At 40.2% G+C, this 20,704-nt stretch overlaps 1 protein-coding gene across 1 annotated transcript in view; it reads right to left on the bottom strand.

Moving 5' to 3' along the window:
• Positions 1-20,704, bottom strand: part of LOC126176703 (uncharacterized) — a 244,902-nt gene that overhangs the window by 16,574 nt on the left and 207,624 nt on the right. The gene's annotated exons all lie outside the window — the stretch shown is intronic.

Here is a 20,704-nt window from a genome sequence, read left to right as displayed (position 1 = left end):
GCTCATTCGCACATGTAGTCCCTGCAATGTAGTTCAATAAAGCAGGCCAATATTGCTCCAACACCATGCAGCATTTTGCAGAAGAGTTGCACTTCGGTCACACTGAACAGTCCTCTTCAGTCACTGTTGGTCCTGTTATTGCAGGATCTTTTTCTGGCTGCACCAAAGTTGAAGTTTTGTTGTTTTATCAGATTCCTGATATTCATGGTAGACTCGTAAAATGGTCATATGGGAAAATCCCCACTTCATCGCTACCTTGGAGATGCTGTGTCCCATCACTCATGTGCCGATTATAAGACCACATTCCAGCTCACTTAAATGTTGATAACCTGCCATTGTAGCAGCAGTAACTGATCTAACGACTGCGCCAGATGCTTGTTGTCTTTTATAGGTGTTGCTGATTGCAGTGCCGTATTCTGCCTGCTTACATATCTCTGTATTTGAATACGCATGCCTATACCAGTTTCTTAGCACTTCAGTGTTTATAATAGAGGATACACACAAGTTTCTGAATAGACAAATACTCTCTATGGAAATTATTTTTATGTGTTGCCATGAACAGCCATGCATGCAGTATGGCGTGCTGCGGATTACCACTTCAAACTTGACCACCAGCATTCCAGCTCTTATTTCTTATTTAACATTTATCAATTTTTAAAAGTTCTTAAAATACCTTATGTTTGTAATGTTTTTGTATTTTTAAATATTCAAAGTTTGTACAAGTACCAGAATTCTGGAATATTTGATGTATATACATGGTATAAATGGCTGCATTCTCATCCAAGAGTTCAGTTCTGACAAAGTTGTACATCAATATCAGCAAAAAATGTGCTTCCAGTACTAAGTGTAGAACTTTGATGGCCCTGCCTTTGGATTTGGATTTTATTATGGATTGGATGTGGCACTGTGTGATGGGGGCACCACATCTATATCACCTTGGTTCCAGTTGTTGTTGTTGTTGTTGTTGTAGCTGCTGCTGCTGTGGTCTTGTCTGAAGACTGGTTTGATGCAGTTCTCCGTACTACTCTATCCTGTGCAAGCCTCTTCGTCTCCAAGTAACTACTACAACCTACATCCTTCTGAATCTGGTTACTGTTATCATCTCCTGGTCTCACTCTATGATTTTTATGCCGCATGCTTCCCTCTGGTACTAAATTGGTCATCCCATATTTCTCAGAATGTGCCCTACCAACCAACCCCTTCTTCTAATCAAGTTGTGCCACAAATTTATGTTCTCCACAACTCTCTTCAGTATCTCCTCATTAGTTACTTAATCTACCCATCCAATCTTCAGCATTCTTCTGTAGGACCACATCTCAAAATCTGCTATTATCTTCTTGTCAAAACTGTTTATTGTCTATGTTTCACTTCCATACAGGGCTACACACCATACAAACACTTCCAGAAAAGATTTCCTGACACTTAAATCTACACTCGATGTTCACAAATTACTCTTGAAAAGATTTCCTGACATTTAAATCTATACTCGATGTTCACAAATTACTCTTCTTCAGAAATGGTTTTCTTGCCACTGCCAGTCTACATTTTATATCTTCTCTACATTAACCATCATCAGTTATTTTCTGCCCAAATAGCAAAACTAATCTATTACATTAAGTGCCTCATTTCCTAACCCAATTCCCTCAGCATTACCTGATTTAATTTGACTACATTCCATTATCCTTGTTTTGCTTTTGTTGATGTTCATCTTACATCCTACTTTCAAGACATGGTCCATTCCATTCAATTGCTCTTCCAAGCCCTCTGCTGTCTCTATGAGAATTACAATGTCTTCGACAAACCTCAAATTTTTTTTCTTCTCCTGGACTGTATTTCCTATGCCAAATTTTTCTTTTGTTTCCTTTACTGCTTGCTCAATATGCATATTGAATAATCCTCTCTCATTCCCCTCTCAACCACTGCTTCCCTTTCATGTCCTTCGACTCTTATAACTGCTGTCTGGTTCCTGTACAAATTGCAAATAGCCTTTTGTTCCCTGTATTTTACCCCTACCATCTTTATAATTTGAAGGACACTATTCAAGTCAACATTGTCAAAAGCCTTCTCTAAGTCTACAAATGCTATAAACATTCGTTTGCCTTCCCTTAACCTATCTTCTATGAGAAGGCTTAGAGTCAGTATTGTCTTGCATAGTCCTACATGTCTCCAGCATCGAATTTGGTCTTCCAAGTGTCCGCTTGTATTAGTTTCTTCATTCTTTTGTACAGAATTCATGTTAGTACTTTACAACAGTGACTTATTAAATAACAGTTTGGTAATTTTCACACCTGTCAGCACCTGCTTTCTTTGGAATTGGAATTTTTTATTCTTCTTTAAGTCTGAGTGTATTCCACCTACATCATACATCTTGCTGACCAGATGGAAGAGTTTTGTCATGGCTGGCTCTCCCAAGGCAATCAACAGTTCTAGCAGAATGTTGTCTACTCCTGGGGCTTGTCTTGACTTATGCCTTTCAGTGCACTCTCAAATTCTTCATGCAGTATTATGTCTCCCATCTCATCTTCATCTTCATCGTCTTCCATTTTCATAATGTTGGCCTCAAGAACATCTTTCTTGTATACACCCTCTATATACTACTTCCACCTTTCTGCTTTCCCTTCACTGCACAGGACTGGTTTTCCATCTCAGCTCCCAGTATTCATATAGCTGCTTCTTTTTTCTCCAGATGTCTCTTTAATTTTCCTATAGGCAGCACCTATCTTCCCCTAATAATATATGCTTCTAAATTCTTACATTTGTCCTCTAGCCATTCCTGCTTAGTCATTTTGTACTTCCTGTCAGTCTCATTTTTTAGACATTTGTTATTTCCTTTCATCTGCTTCCTCTACTGCATTTTTGTATTTTCTCCTTTCATCAGTCAAATTCAGTATCTCTTGTGTTATCCAAAGGTTTCTAGTAGCCCTCATCTTATAGGTACTTGATCCTATGCTGCCTTCACTATTTCATAGCTCAAAACCACCCATTTTTCTTCTACTGTATTCCCTTCCCTTGTTCTTGTCAATTGTTCCTTAATGCTCCCTCTGAAATTCCCTACAATCTCTGTTTCTGTTCATCCAGGTCACATCTCCTTAAATTCTTACCTGTTTGCAGTTTCTTCCCTTTTAATCTACAGTTCATAACCAATAAATTGTGGTCAGAGCCCACATCTGCCCCTGGGAATGTCTTGCAGTTTAAAATCTGGTTCCAAAATCTCTGTCTTAGCATTATACAAGCAATATGAAACCTTCCAGTATCTCCAGATCTCTTCCATTTATACAACCTTCTTTCATGATGCTTAAACCAAGTGTTAGCTATGATGAATTTATGCTCTGTGCAGAATTCTAACATGCGGCTTCCTCTTCGATTTCTTTCCCCCAGTCCATATTCACCTACAATTTTTCCTCCTCTACCTTTTCTTACTATCGAATTCCATTCCCCATGACTATTAAATTTTTGTCTCCCTTAACTATCTGAATAATTTCTTTTATCTCATTGTAATTTGTTCACTCTATTCATAATCTGTGGAGCTAGTTGGCATATAAACTTGTGCTACTGTGGTAGGTGTTGGCTTCGTGTCTATGTTGGCTATAATAATGCAGTCACCATGCTGTTCAAAGTAGCTTATCCATGTTTCTACTTTTTTATTCATTATTAAACCTAATCCAGCATTAGCCCTATTTAATTTTGAATTTATATACCCTGTATTCACCTGACCAGAACTCCTTTTCCTCCTGTCACCAAACTTCACTAAGTCCCTCTATATCTAACTCTAACCTATCCATTTCCCTTTTTAAATTTTCTAACCTACCTGCCTGATTAAGAGATCTGACATTCCACACTATCATCCATAGAACACCAGTTTTATTTCTCCTGATAACATCATCCTCCTGAGTAGCCCCATCTTGGGATCCAAATGAGGGACTATTTTACCTCCAGAATGTTTTACTCAAGAGGATGCCATCATCATTTAACCATACAGTAGTAGAGCTGCATGCCTTCAGGAAAAATTACACCTGTATTTTCCTCTTGCTTTCAACTGTTCACAGTACCAACACAGCAAGGCCATTTTTTTGATATTACAAGGCCACATCAGTCAATCATCTAGACTGTTGCCCATGCAACTACTGTAAAGATGTCTGCCCCTCTTCAGGAACCACATGTTTGTCTGGCCTCTCAACAGATTCCCCTCTGTTGGGGTTGCACCTATGGTACAGCTGACTGTATTGGTGAGGCATGCAAGCCTCTCCACCAATGGCAAGGTCATGGTTCATGAGGGCAGGGGTATAATTAGTCAAAATAAAAGCAATCACCTACATGGACAGGATCCAGAATACAAGCAGAACATCATTGTCAAGGTCTGTATATTTAGCATATCAATGGATTCCAATCCAACATCTGCACATCAGGCATCCATCAGTGTTTTCTGATTCAGGACCTGGCAAAATGATGGAATGGGTTTGACTGAGTCACCAATTACAAGTGAGATGATGTGATGTGTTTGACAAACGTGCCCAGCCCAGCAGTGGCTCAAGAACAATGAAGAGAAACTAAATAGCAGAGATTAATTCTAGGCTGAAATGAAAGAAAAAAAGTTTGGCAACAATCAGCATTAAGTGCACTTAGCTGAAGAAAGACTGAAGAATAAGACCCAGCATCATGGGGAAATGAGAGAGTTGTACATACTGAATGTTTAGGCCACATGCCACATCATGAATCCTGACAGGACAGAATCCTATAAAATCTCACATTTGATGAAAGAAATTGAAGAAAACATGCACAGAGCCCTTCTAGTACAGAATATTACAACAATAGAGGAATTCATCAAATTGTCAACAGAGGAATTCATCAGTGATGCCAATAAATTGAGGAAGATATGTACCAGTCTTTAGCACAAATCTTTGCAATCAGCTGAATGCACCAGGGAGAATGTATTCAGCGAACTCATAACTACATCACAGCCATAAAATGACAACCCAGCACCTGACAAACACAGGTACTATCAACTCCTATGTGAATTCGAATGTCAGGTGGAAGAACAGACATTTGGAAGAAAGAGGATAACAAACTGATGTGTTTGCACTATGGTTGTGGTTAACTAACTGGACTTGAATTTGGAAAGACAATGGTTCAAATCACTATCTGGCCATCTAGATTTAGATTTTCCATAATTTCCCGAAATAGCTCCACACCAACCATCAGCCTTCTATTCATGTGAATTACCTGCAGACAATTACAGCTGACTTGTGGGATGAAACCCATCACTGTTCATGGAAAGGTCATTCCCCAACAAGCTGCAGCCACACTTGGTTGTTGTACAGAGGTACCAGCGATTTGCATAGCTGCCAACTTCTAGGAAACTAAGTGACATGATTATCTACAGATGTGAGACCACCACAGGTGCATATCTTCCACAGATGACATTCACCAAAATATCAGTGAATCTAACTGACGTCATCATCAATGGTCAACTTGTCGGGGCACTAGTTGTCTCAAGGCTTCCTTTTCTGTAATCTTAGATGTTTATCATTGCCAGCTGAAGAAGACTATGTTCAGTGATATGAAATTGATGGTGCTGAAAGTCTCACTTGGAAAATATGTCCAGCTGACATATCTTCCATGGATGACATTCACCAAAATGTCAGTGTATCTAATTGATGTCATCATCGATGGCCGACTTGTCCAGGTGCTAGTTGACTCAACACATCCTTTTCTGTAATCTTGGATGTTTATCATTGTCAGTACAAGAATACTATGTTCAGTGATAAGAAATTGGTGGTACTGAAAGTCTCACTTGGGAAATACATCCAGCTGACAGAAATATGTATGGCAAGAATAACTACAAGCGACTGAACACAGCCCTCTGAATTTAATGTTTTAACGGAATGTGGTCATAATATTATTCTCAGATGGGTCATCTTGCAGGCATGAAAAGCAGTTGTAGACTGTGGAAGATCAGAGTCCCAGATTGACAAAGCTATTCCAACAAGCACACTTAACAAATTGTGTCAATAATTATTACTTAAGATCTGTCTAATCATAACTGAATAAAGCAAGTTTTTCTTTCCATATGTGTTTGACATTTATTATTTGTAAGACATCTTCAGTGGCATGGAATACACAAGTATTTGTGTTTAAACTATTTTGGACATTATATATTGAGGCTATAAACAGTTCTGGCACTTTCTACTGATCTGTGATGTAGTAATACCATAAATTTCTATTTACAAGTTTGATAGCTGTTGACATACATGCATTTTTGTCCCTTCCTTACAGCTGTTCTTCTTCTGCTTTCTGCCATACAAAATTTCATTTTCACAGCACTAGGAAATGAATAGTTGCTTACTTGATGGTATTTTTTGCAATGTGTTATCAACAGCTGAACATTATTACTAACTGTTGAATGTGATGTCAGCGAAGTGACCCCATGTGTGTGTGTATGTGTGTGTGTGTGTGTGTGTGTGTGTGTGTGTCTGTGTGTGTAGGTGTCTGCATGCCTGCATTATATTATTTTGTGTATGTGTTTGTATGTTTTTTGTTTCATCATTTTATGTATTGCTTTAACTTGTTGGTATGAATGAGAGGATTTCTTTTTAATTATGTTTTGCTTCTTTTATTATGTTTAGCAAAGAGTTTATGATGATGTGTGTCTTGTCATTTATCACATGTTTTTTCTCTACTATGGCCTTCTGGGTGTGACAGTGCCCCCACAGTGATATCACATGTTGGTTGTGGTTGTTTTCCTAATTATTTTCATACCTTGTTTTGAGTTGGTAGGATGATGGCTATGGTGTTTTAAGTGTTCTACAAATGTAGAATGATTTGTTCCAATTTTTTCTTTCCCACGCCTGAAGAGGAAGAAAACCAAATAGATCTTCTTGACATAACAATAATAAAGTCAAACAGCAAATATTATTTTAAAATTCGTGGACAACCAACAACGACGTACACAATAATACATTCACTTCCAATCACCCCACAACCAGAAGCTATCTGCACTAAGATACATGTTATGTAGTATAAACATGATCCCACTCAATAGGAGAAGGCTGGCCGGTTCTAAGCGCGTCAGTTTGGAACCGCGTGACTGCTACGGTCGCAGGTTCGAATCCTGCCTCGGGCATGGATGTGTGTGATGTCCTTAGGTTAGTTAGGTTTAAGTAGTTCTAAGTTCTAGGGGACTGATGACCTCAGTAGTTAAGTCCCATAGTGCTCAGAGCCATTTGAACCATCAATAGGAGAAGCTATTGAAAAGCAATGAGTACAATCATACAAATAGCAAGGAACAATAGGTATGACATACATATAGTATAGAATTAAAACATAAATACAAAACAATCACAACACATTCAACATATTCAACACATTCAACTTATCCTGACTGCAGAAACAATAAAAAGGCTCAAACTCACAAATACATACAACACACATTCACAATAACAATACCATATAAAGATAATGCACATGGTACACTATGACATACACACATAAATTAACACACAGAGTGGCAAACATACCAAAGGCACAGGGTGTCCATAAACAAGATCTGTTCAAAAAATTCCAAAACATTGTAATTTGGCAACAATGGTGTGCTGGAGCAAAATGGAGTTGGCATCCCTGCACACACTTATGTTTCATGTGTAACTGCCAGAATTTTCATTTTTGTGTGTCTGTTATTGTTCCATGCTGTATTGAGTAGAACATTATGTCACACAGTTTGCAAATTTCAAGATAACAGAGTGACAGGAGCAACATGTCTGCATTAAATTTTGCACGAAACTCAAGAAAGCCTTTTACAGAGGCACACCAAATTATGCAGGATGACTAGAGTGATAAGTGATTAAGCCACACTTGGTGTTACAAATGGTTCACACAGCTTAAAAATGACTGGATGGAAGTTAAAGATGACCCTCATTCAGGATGCCCTTTGACATCTACGACAACGTTCATGTCAGGAATGTCACTGAAATTGTGCATGTCAATCAAAGACTGACAGTTTGAGAGATTGCAAAAGAATGTAATATTTCAGTTGGATCATTTCATGAAATCCTGACACAGCATCTTGGAATGTATCATGTTGTCACCAAGTTTGTCCCATGGCTCATGACTCAAAACCAGAAAACCGAGCGGGGTGGCGCAGTGGTTAGACACTGGACTCGCATTCGGGAGGACGACGGTTCAATCCCGCGTCCGGCCATCCTGATTTAGGTTTTCCGTGATTTCCCTAAATCGCTTCAGGCATATGCCGGGATGGTTCCTCTGAAAGGGCACGGCCGACTTCCTTCCCAATCCTTCCCTAATCCGATGAGACCGATGACCACGCTGTCTGGTCTCCTTCCCCAAACCAACCAACCATCAAAACCAGAAAGACCTTTGCCTTGCAGTCTGTGAAGACCTTTGGGATCATGCAAATGAGAATGAGATGTTCCTTAAGAAAATCATAACTAGTGATGAGACATTGGTCTATTGTTATGATGTTGAGACCAAGGTTCCATCTTCACAATGGGTCAGGAAAGGTTCTCCAAGACCAAAAAAGCACATCAGGTCTCAGGTCAAATGTCAAAGCCATGCTGATAGTTTTCTTTGAAGGATTAGTTCATCATGAATTTAAGCCACAAGGGCAAACTGTTAATCAGGTCAACAAGGCTGACTGAGAGCAGCAAGGCTGACCCCTAACAGTCTTGATGAGTTCAAAATTATGCTGTTTTGACCCCATAATGCTCCAGTCACCTTTGAACGTATAATAAACAATCTGCTGTGACACCTAAATGGACTTATCTTTGCCATTTGGATCACATCATTGCATTGCAATGCCTAAGAGAAAATGTGAAAAGAAAATGGCCTGAAATATGGTGAGACAATTTGTGGCTCTTGCACCATGATAATGCACCTACACATTCATCCCTGTTCATGCACGACTATTGCACAAAAAATTAAATCACTCTGCTGCCTCATCTTCCAGACTCTCCAGACCCGGCCCCTGCAGACATTTTTATTATCAACTTGAGAAACCCATTGAAAGGATTTGCAATGATAGACAAGATAAAGAAAATTTGCAGATAGCATGTCATGCAATCAAGCAAGAGGCATACCAAGACAACTGGAGAAAGCGTTGGGAGTGATATATCAATTGTGGAGGAGGGTATTTCAAAGGTAACCATGCATAGTAAGCAAAAGGTAAGCGCAGAAAAATTTTCTGGACAAAGATCTGAATTTTTTGAACTGATCTCATAGAATACAAAACCATGCAATCTATCCAACACAAATTATTACACATTTGCAGAACGCTTAAAACACCATAACCACCATCCTACCAGCTTTGAACAAGTAACAAAAACCATAGGACAAATAACCACAACTAATGCCTTATACCAATGCAGGAAACACTATCATATACAGAAAGCAATAGCAGAGAACAAACACGATAAATGAACAAACACACACCAACACAAACTCTTTGTTAAACTTAATAAAAGAAATAAAAAAAGTAATTAAAAAGAAATCATCTAATACATACAACCATAATAAAACAAACACACACATATAGTGACACATCACTGATATCACAAAGACACATTCAACAATAGTAATAACATTCAACAGCTGGCAACTCTATCCAAAACATAAAATCAAGTAAACAAATGTTCATTTACCAGTACTGTGAAAATGAAATTTCATATCGCACGCAGCAGAAGAAGAACAACTGTAAAAAAAGAAAGAAAGAAAAACAACACACCAGCATCTATGAATTTAAAGAAATTTATACTACCACTACATCACAGATAACGAGAAACAGGGTACTGGCAAATCAAGGTCAACAAGGCTGACTGAGAGCAGCAAGGCTGACCCCTAACAGTCTTGATGAGTTCAAAATTATGCTGTTTTGACCCCATAATGCTCCAGTCACCTTTGAACGTATAGTAAACAACCTGCTGTGACACCTAAATGGACTTATCTTTGCCATTTGGATCACATCATCATTTTTTCTAAGACATTTGAAGAACATCTAACCTGCCTAAGAACTGTGCTGAAGTGTGTTCAAAAAGCAAGATCTCTATGTGAGTCCAAAAAAGTTCCTCTTTGTCACCCATGAAATAAGAGTTACCTACTGAATGGTGTAGGAGTCCATCCCAATCCAGAGAAAATAAGGGCAGTCACAAACTTTCCAACTCCTTGGTACATTCATGATGTGAGAAGTTTTCCTGGAATATGCTCATACTACAGGTGATTCATAAAGGACTTCTGTACCAACACATGACCCTTGAAAGAACTACTGCAGGAAGATGCCAAATTATCCATGAATTAAACTTAACAAAGATGTTTGTTGTCCTTGGGAGGAACTAATACCTTCTCCAGTTCTAGAATTGTATAAAAAGAATGCCAAGACAGAGCTCCATACCAGTGCTACTGATTCTGGAATAGGGACAGCTCAAGTACAAATTCAGGAAGGTTCTGGAAAGGTGACAGCTTATGCCTCCAGAGAGTACTCTTGAAGTCTCAGATGAACTACTCTATAACCAAGAAAGAGTGCCTTGCAGTTATTTGGGCCATCACCAGTTCCAGCCATTTTTACTTGGTAGACCATTCACCACTGTGATGGACCACCATTCACTGTACTGGCTGACTAGCCTGAAGGATCTGTTGGGTCAACTAGCAAGATGGGCACTAGGGTTAAATAAGTAAGACATCACAGTGGTATATAACTGCAGATGTGCAAACACAAGGATGCTGAACGCCTTTCAAGAAATCATTTGATGGTACAAAGCAGCATGAATGAAATATCAGTCATTGGTGCATTAAATAAGATTGTTGCTAAACAGAGGAAAGATCCAGCACTGTTGAAAACCATAGAAGTCTTGAAGAATGAGGAAATGACCAATGGAGACTTCCAATTATTGAGTGGAGCATTGTATAAGAGGAACTATGATCCAAAGGGGTGGAAAGGGTTGCTTGTCATCCCACCTCACCTTTGGTCAGCTATCCTGATTTCCATGATGTTTACACATCTGATCCACTGGGCTCTGTGAAGGTTCTAGACAGAATCAGATGCAGGTATCACCGGCCAGCCTTCTATCAGTCTGTTAGACATTATGTGAGCCATTTTAAGAGATACCAATGATGGAAAGAAGTGTCACAATTACCTCTGGGGCATCTGGTACCAATCTTGCCCACAGCAGCACCATTCCACCAGACTAGAATCAATCTCTTGGAAAGATTCCCAAAGGTGGCAAATAGAAATTGATGACTAACAATCTGCACTGGCTACATCACTTACTATGCTGTCACTTAAGCTGTGCCAACAGTCAAAGTTCCATAAACTGCAAATTTTCTAGTATAAGATTTCATTTTCAAGCACAGAGGGCCCCATGTGCTGATCCCTGACTGCAAAAAAGTTTTTCAGTCAATACTAGTATCAGAGGTAATTTCACATTGTGACATCATCCACATGACAATTGCCTACCATTCACAGATGAATGACCTTACAAAATTCAGTAATATAATATTGGGAGAAATGCTCTCAATGTATGCTGATATCTACCAGAGAGATTGGGGTACAATACTGCCCACTGTGACATTCTTATACAAAGCAGTGAAACACAACACTACAGGCTTCACAGCATTCTTTCTGCTCCACAGTCACAAGATTCAAATGACAATATACACACTGTTCCCATTTCAGCTTGATGATATGCAGGATGACTACGTGAAACATCTCATCACCAGTACTGAAGAAACAAGACAGTTGGCTCACATTTAGACCACGGATGCCAAGGAGAAAGACCAAAAGAGCAAGAGCTACAATGCAAGTACTGACCAATGACATACAGCCTGGGAGACTTAATATGAATTTTTATTCCTGGTCATAAAGTAGGACTAACATGAAAGTTTATATAGCACTACTTTGGGTTGTAGCATACCCTTTGTTGCTTGTCATGTAGGAAGTTCAGAAGTATGACTCTTTATTATGAAGATAAAATTTCAGAGATATCCTCCACATGAAACCATACCATAGTCCAGAGGTACAGACTGAAGATAGGAGGTTCAAGGGAACTGAAGATCCACTCAGCAATTGTGAAGCATCAACAGTAGGAGCTACCTTCAATGCCCATCATAGTGGACTGTACGTAACAACAAGACCACAACATGAAGATCTACCAGTGCCACCATATAGAGGACATTAATAAGATCTAGATCTAGAGTGCTAAAGTTGGCTCAAATGAGAACTTCTGAAAGAGTGGGTCATTGTTTCTTGGGAGAGGGAGCAGTGTCACAAGCTGTCACACATGCAATGTGGTGTAGTGGTTAGTGTCACTAGCTTACATGCTTAGGGCCACCAGTTCAAACCTGACCACCTGCTATTTGTTGTTTAATACTTATCATTTCTGGAAGGTTCTTGATATACCTTATGTTTTACGTTCTGGAATATTCAATGTTTGTACTAATACCAGCCTGCTGGAATATTCAATGTCTGTATGTGTGGTATCAATAGTTCCGATGCCACAGCGTAGTTGCACATTCGTAGGTTGGCACTGTGAGAGCAGACGAACTACGCGGAGCACAGTGCCCTCTAACCGACGCTGTGGAGCTCAACAAGTGCCGCTCTACTTTCAGCCCAGTTGATCAAGATCAGACGACCTAGCAACTTAGCTTTGACTCGTATGGCGGGCTAGCCTCTGTTAACTTCTAATGGCTTCGCATCTATGTGCTCATCTGTACCAAAAGTTAAGTAATGTGTTTGTATATCTTTATACACTAGTGAAGGTGCTTTAACTTTACTTGCAGTACCAAAGTGCTTTACCTCACCTGCTCCTACTTGCTTCCTTCATTCGGCCTATATTGCAGATCCCAGGAGCAGACCCACGCACCACCTTCCAGGCGAGGGATAAATTTTTTTTTCCTCTGCTTATGTTTCTTTGCTCAGTACTGCTTTAGCTTCTTTGTGAATTCTCCATGTGAATCAGTGTATGAGTGCTTCCACCCTTCACTATAAGACTATTTTGTGTCAACGATGGCTTTGAGAAAGGAACAGGCTTCACTGTCTGATCTTGTATGGATTCAGGCTCAGCAAATGACGCAGCTGCTTGCTGCTGTAAATGGACTGCCCACACTACAAACTGCAGCTACTTCGGCACCTGTACCTCGGCTGACACCCACAGCACCACCATTTTGTGCCTTCAATCCAGACGTTGAACGCTGGCCAGAATACATCACCCAGCTCGAGGCACACTTTGCCGCATACAATGTACTAGGTACAGAGCGGCTTGCCTGTTTCATTGCCAATGAGGGTGTAGTGTTATACCGTATGCTCATAAAATTGTTCCCCACTGCCTGCCCAGAGACTAAAACTTACGCAGAAGTGATTGATGCATTGAACTCCAACTTCCGTGACAATATAAATGTAGTAGCTGCACGCTACAAATTCTTTCGTCTCCAGCGTGGTCCTAATCAGTCCAATAAATCTCGGTTAGCGGACCTTCAGGGACTAACATCTGATTGTGACTTTAATTGCTCATGTGGCCTCTCTTATGCAGATATCATGATTAGAAATGCAGAATGTGGTGGACCACCACATCCGCAAGCAAATCTTATGATTTAAAAACACATCTTTGCAGGAGGTAGTGGACTTGCTAGACATACAAAATACATTAGATATGGCTACCTCCACGTTTGACATGCCCCGGGTGTATGTACTGTTAGTGTGGCACAACACGTGCCCTCCCGCCCAGCCCTGGCACAGAGAGCTTCACCACGCCACTCACACGTGAGTAAACAAGTTTCCAACCAGGCCCCCACTAAGTAAACTGAAATCTTGTCCGAACTGTTTTCATGCCACCCACAGGACAGTTGCCCATCCTGTCAAGCACAGTGTTATTTTTGTAATAAGAAAAGACACGTGCAAGCTGTGTGTAGTAAGAGAAACTCTAATTCACAGCCTGTTTCACATTCGCGTGACTCGCATGGGCGTCACTGCAATGGAAACTGCCGTGGTCATGATTCACATCAGCCTATGGACATTAATGCCATTTTTTCAAGGCCTTCTGCTTCATATGCTTCTACAGCTCGTTGTGTGAATAAACAAGTTTTGCCAGCCACTTCCTCTCGCATTCATTGTGATGCGAGGAAACTTTTTGTGACTTTGAACATTTGTGGACGTTCTGTGCACATGCAGATGGACACTGGTGCGTCAGTTTCTTTACTGAACAGATCAACGTATGATTTGGTTGGTTCATCCCTCCTTTGTTGTTCACATTCCATGCTGACTGCATTTACTGGACAGGAAATCTCAGTGCTTGGCATGTGTAGTTTGCAAGTCATGTATGGTGCAATGACACATACAGTGTCTTTCCATGTGCTCCGCTCTAATGATGCTACGAACATTTTTGGCATGGACGCATTTGAACTTTTTGGCCTCGCAATTCAGGACAATGTACTTTGCATCAACACTAGTGACCATGCACACAGTGTTGCCGCACTATGCGATGGTTTTGCTGAACTCTTTTCTGATGGCCTTTGCCACAGAATTTGCAGCACATGTAGTTAAAGACAATGCCATGCCTATTTTTCAGTGCGCACGCCCAGTACCGCATGCACTGCATGACACCATAGCTGCTGAACTTAAGCATTTGCAAGTCAGTGGTGTCATTGAACCTGTTTCTGCTTCACAATGGGCTTCGCCTATAGTATGTGTGAAGAAACCAAATGGTTGTCTCCCTATTTGTGCTGACTTTAAGTCTACAGTAAATTCCCACACAGTGGTCGCTACATTTCCCTCACCGTGTCCTGAAGACATTTTTGATAAGCTTGGTGCCAGAAAATTCTTTCCCACGATTGACTTGCGGGATGCATACTTTCAAATTCTGCTCGATGAACAGTCCCAGTGCTATTTTGTGGTCAACACCAACCTTGGAGTGTTCAAGTTTCGCTGCCTTCTGTTCGGTTGTGCTTCAGCTCCTGCAATTTTTCAGTCTTACTTGCAGCAGTTGTGTGCCACTGTCCCTGGTTTTTCCAATTATCTGGATGATATTGTCATATCAGGTCGCACCCCTGATGAACATTTGCAGAATTTGCATGCCTTATTTACAGTACTTTTGCAGGCAGGACTCAAGTGTAACAGAGACAAATGCAAATTTTTCCAAATGGAGATTCAGTATTTACGACGTATGATTAACGCACATGGTATCCACCCCTCACTGGACATCTCCATGTGATTAGAGGCTTGCCAGCACCCAGGAACTTGAAAAAACTACTTCAGCTTGTGTTGGGCAAAATTACATATTATGTTCGGTTTATACCAAATGCAGCACAGATTGCAATGCCTCTGCATCACCTTCGGCATAAGAACGTTCCTTTTGTTTGGTCTTCGGAATGTGACGCTGCTTTCCACAAGCTAAAATCTGCTTTGTTGAGCGATTGCTGTTTGATTCTGTTAGATCCCTCCAAACCAGTTGTCTTGGCTGTCGATGCATCTTCTCACAGAATCAGAGCGGTTTTCTCACACTGCATTAATTCTGTCAATCGCCTGATCGCTTTTGCGTCTAAGTTGCTCAATTCTGCCCAGCAAAACTATTCTCAAATTGAGAAAGCAGCTTTAGCTATTGTATATGGAGTGCCAAAGTTTCATGATTTTTTTGTACTCTCACAAGTTCTATTTGGTCACTGAACATAAGCCTTCATGTTGTGTTTTTGTCTAACTAAAATTATGAAATTTTGTTTCAGCCTACGGCACAGCATGGCAATGCTGATGCTTTGTCTTGTCTACCTATAGGTCCTGATGTCAGGTCTCATTCTTCCGAATTGTCATGCATGTGTATTGATTCGTGAGATAAGGAATTAGCTGAAGGGTTTCTAGTGGATTTTCGGTGCATTGCTTCCGTATCTACATCTACATCTACATCTACATCCATACACCGCAAGCCACCTGACGGTGTGTGGCAGAGGGTACATTGAGTACCTCTATGGGTTCTCCCTTCTATTCCAGTCTCGTATTGTTCATGGAAAGAAGGATTGTCAGTATGCGTCTGTGTGGGCTCTAATCTCTCTGATTTTATCCTCATGGTCTCTTTGCAAGATATACGTAGGAGGGAGCAATATACTGCTTGACTCTTTGGTGAAAGTATGTTCTCGAAACTTCAACAAAAGCCCATACCAAGCTACTGAGCGTCTCTCCTGCAGAGTCTTCTACTGGAGTTTATCTATAATCTCCATAATGCTTTCGCGATTACTAAATGATCCTGTAACGAAGCGCGCTGCTCTCCATTGGATCTTCTCTATCTCTTCTATCAGCCCTATCTGGTATGGATTCCACACTGCTGAGCAGTATTCAAGCAGTGGATGAACAAGCGTACTGTAACCTACTTCCTTTGTTTTCGGATTGCTTTTCCTTAGGATTCTTCCAATGAATCTGCTTTACCAACAATCAACTTTATATGATCATTCCATTTTAAATCACTCCTAATGCGTACTCCCAGATAATTTATGGAATTAACAGCTTCCAGTTGCTGATCTGCTATTTTGTAGCTAAATGATAAGGGATATATCTTTCTATGCATTCGCAGCACATTACACTTGTCTACATTAAAGATTCATTTGCCATTCCCTGCACCATGCGTCAATTCGCTGCACATCCTCCTGCATTTCAGTACAATTTTCCATTGTTACAACCTCTCGATATACCACAGCATCATCCGCAAAAAGCCTCAATGAACTTCTGATGTCATCCACAAGGTCATTTATGTATATTGTGAATAGCAATGGTCCTACAATACTCCCATGCGGCACACCTGAAATCACTCTTACTTCGGAAGACTTCTCTCTACTGAGAATGACATGCTGCGTTCTGTTATCTAGGAACTATTCAATACAATCACACAATTGGTCTGATAGTCCATATGCTCTTACTTTGTTCATTAAACGACTGTGGGGAACTGTATCGAATGCCTTGCGGAAGTCAAGAAACATGGAATCTACCTGTGAACCCGTGTTTATGGCCCTCTGAGTCTCGTGGACGAATAGCGTGAGCTGCGTTTCACATGACCATCTTTTTTGAAACTCATGCTGATTCCTGCAGAGTAGATTTCTAGTCTCCAGAAAAGTCATTATACTCGAACATAATACGTGTTCCAAAATTCTACAATTGATCGACGTTAGAGATATAGGTCTATAGTTCTGCACATCTGTTCGACGTCCCTTCTTGAAAATGGGGATGACCTGTGCCCTTTTCCAATCCTTTGGAACGCTACGCTCTTCTAGAGACCTAAGGTACACCGCTGCAAGAATGGGGGCAAGTTCCTTCACGTACTCTGCGAAAAATTGAACTGGTATCCCATCAGGTCCAGCGGCCTTTCCTCGTTTGATCGATTTTAATTGTTTCACTATCCCTCTGTCGTCTATTTTGATATCTACCATTTTGTCATCTGTGTGACAATCTAGAGAAGGAACTACAGTGCAGTCTTCCTCTGTGAAACAGCTTTGGAAAACAGCTGCCAATGCTTTTTGGCAAATTGTTTTGCAGTATATTCATACTCAATGGCCTCCATCTGCTACACAGATTAGTGACCCACTTGTTTGACATTACTTTGCTCAATGTCACAACTTGTCTGTACTCTACGGTGTTATTTTGTTATGAACTGACAATGATCCATCTCGTGTGGTTGTACCTCATTTGTTGCAGTCGTAAATCCTCCAATTAGTGCAAGCTGGTTATTGGGGTATAGTGCAGATGAAGCAATTAGTGTGTTGTCACTGCACTCAAGATGGCATTGATAAACAAATTGAGAATTTGCTTGCCAATTGTCGCTCTTGTGCGGAGCATCAGTCTGCTCCCCACCAGTGCTTCTTTGCGTGTCTGACTCCTACTGTGCCTTGGCAGTGTGTGCATATCAATTTTGTGGGTCCTTCCTAGGACACCCACTGGTTGATAGTTATTTATGTGTACAGCAACTTTCCTTTGGTTGTGCCTATGTCTTCTACTACATCTGCCAGTACTATTCGGAGTTTGACATCTATTTTTACCATTGAGGGCCTTCTTGAAGTTATTGTCTTCAACAATGGCCCCCAATTCATGTCCTCAGAGTTTGAAGCTTTCTGTGCTGCTAATGGCATTTGCCATCTGACCTCAGCCCCATTCCACCCCCAGTCGAACGACAAGGCTGAACGGTTTGTGCATACGTTTAAGCCGCAGATGAGTAGGTTGCGTGCCATGCACTCTCACGAGCGTGTGCTATGGACTTTCCTTGCTTCCTATAGCACCCAGCTGCGTGACACCCATTCCCCAGCAGAACTGCTACATGGCCACGCCCATCAGTCGCTCTTGCAGCTATTGCACCTGCCGCTGCACACTCCCACAGCTTCACCTTGTTCTGGCTTGGCGCCACATACTCTGGTGTTCTATTGCGTTTTGTCTGGCAGGCAGCGCAGGGGTGCATTGTTCGTCAGCTCGGCTGCACCTTATTTGTCATTTCTGGTCCTTCCGGCACTGTCAATTGCCACCAGAACCAGATCCATTTGTGTTGTCCTCGGTTTTCTGCCGCTGGTTCTTGCCGGCAGAATTGGAGGCTTCGCAGCTTCCGTCACCACTGCCATGACTCCACCGCTGGTGCTTCCGCAGCTCGCGCCTCCAGCGTGCTGCCTATTTTGGATGAAGCTCTCAATTGAAGCTCATTATATCTAGCAGTCTTTTTCAGAGTGCCTGTCTATCATTCAGTGCCTCCTCTGTGTGGTGAGTAGTAGGCTAGCCTGTTCATAGTTGTCATTCAACCCTGATTTTCAATTGTTTGACACCAAGGACTTACATATAAGAAACATTAGTGACAGAAAACTGTACTTTGTGCTGTTTGTTTGGAACACATGAGTTTTGGAAGGCTTGATAGTTAAACAGGATTATTTTAAGTAATTATAACTGTATCACTTGCTATCTAGTGTTTATTAATGTCAAATATGAGCTCTTAATCTGCATATTCATGTGACAGATTCTGGTGGATAATGTGTGTAAGTGCCACTCTAACTGATTTGCTATATTTATTATTCACTCAATTATTCTGCGTTGTGCTGCCATCTCATTTAGTGCTACATGTAGAATCATAACTGTAAAAAAGGAAGGTTAACATTCAAAGTCCCTTTCCTTTGAGTGTGAACTTTAGCCATATTATTTATAAGAATATTAATATTTGGCAACCGAACATGACTGCAACTCAGACCACAAAACTACATTTAAAGAAATGCACCTGAGTATATCTTGGCCCACAATGTTTCATGACACATGAGTCAACTATCACTCAACAGTAGACTGGTTTTGTGTGAGAACTATCTATGGATGTCTTGCTATCTGTCTATTGGCAGTTGCTATCCTCTATTATAAAATTACTTTGATAGAAGCAGTAGAGAACATAAGAGCTACTGTCACAACTGACCGACCTATTGTGTGCTTGCATTGACATGAGATTCAAGCATGCACTCACTAGGATTTGATGTTTTCTATAATTCTGCTACAAATACGTCATATATGTTAAGTGGGTAAGAAATTTCAAAAACTCTAGAGGAAGAATTAAATGATTCTGGTTTTGAGGGAGAAATATCTGAGTGGGAACAGTGTGAAGAAATTGGTGAAGGACTCTTCCAGAAAAGCGCAACAATGGATCAAGAAATTGTTTCTAGATCAAATATCAGAAATATGCTCGTAGGAGTACACTTTTCTGATAAAATTTCTGCAACTGAGATATAGCAGTATCCAAAATGGGATTGCAAGAATTGTTTGGAAAAGATGAACAATCTACTGGCAAAATAAGCAGAAAATGTGCAACATACTTTTTTGCATGCAAGAATATTTCAGACCTTTTCATTATATAATAGCCAAATGTATGTGTAATTTTTCAAGAAATTACTTTGCATTTCTCTTTTTTTGGAGGATAGCTAAAACTTCTGTCATCATTAGTGTAAAACTTTTAATCTATCACAGAACTAAAATAAAGCTGTCATAAAAAAAGTTTGATGGAAGTCTTTTTTTATGTATATTACCCTTCACAATACATCAACCAGAGATGAGTTGCTGACAGTTTGAGTAAAGGCATAAATGGTTCTTTCTGGGCCCAAACTTTTTTAAGAGGCTGAACCTCAAAATCTTAGCTACATACTGCATTAATAAGCACATGTGTCAGAAACAGCTATTATGTTGGAGATTAGCATCCTTGTCACTCCAGCAAACGAAATTCTTCAGCAGAATGATGATGATTTCTTAAGGTTTTTCATTGCTCCAACAAACTGATGTCCTTTGTCATTACCATCATCTTCTTCTTCAAAAATATCACAAAGCACACAAAATACATGTATCCATCTAACTGCTTGAGCCCATTAAATGTTCTGTTGGAAGTCCCTTCTACTTCACTACATCAGATCTTCATATGAATTCTTTTAACTAACATTTCTTATCATAGTGTATTGAATCTTAACATGATGAATGAATCTTAACTATTGCACTATTCCATAAGTTCCAATCACTCTAATCCAGTGCACATAAATAAACTGTACTTGCAGGTTATGGACTACAAACAATAACTTATCTAAAGTTTAATGATATTGAAACAGCTAGAAGCCATGTATTAATCTTTGTGAAAATTTCATGAACACCTCATTATATACTTGATTTCTTACTTATGATAATGTTCATACTGTCTGAAAACAAAACAAACTTGGCATCTGTTAGTGTTATTAA

Source organism: Schistocerca cancellata, chromosome 3 (assembly GCF_023864275.1).
Source record: "Schistocerca cancellata isolate TAMUIC-IGC-003103 chromosome 3, iqSchCanc2.1, whole genome shotgun sequence".
Taxonomy (NCBI): domain Eukaryota; kingdom Metazoa; phylum Arthropoda; class Insecta; order Orthoptera; family Acrididae; genus Schistocerca; species Schistocerca cancellata.
Note: the sequence above shows the minus strand (reverse complement) of the source record. Positions and strands in the feature narration are given on the sequence as shown.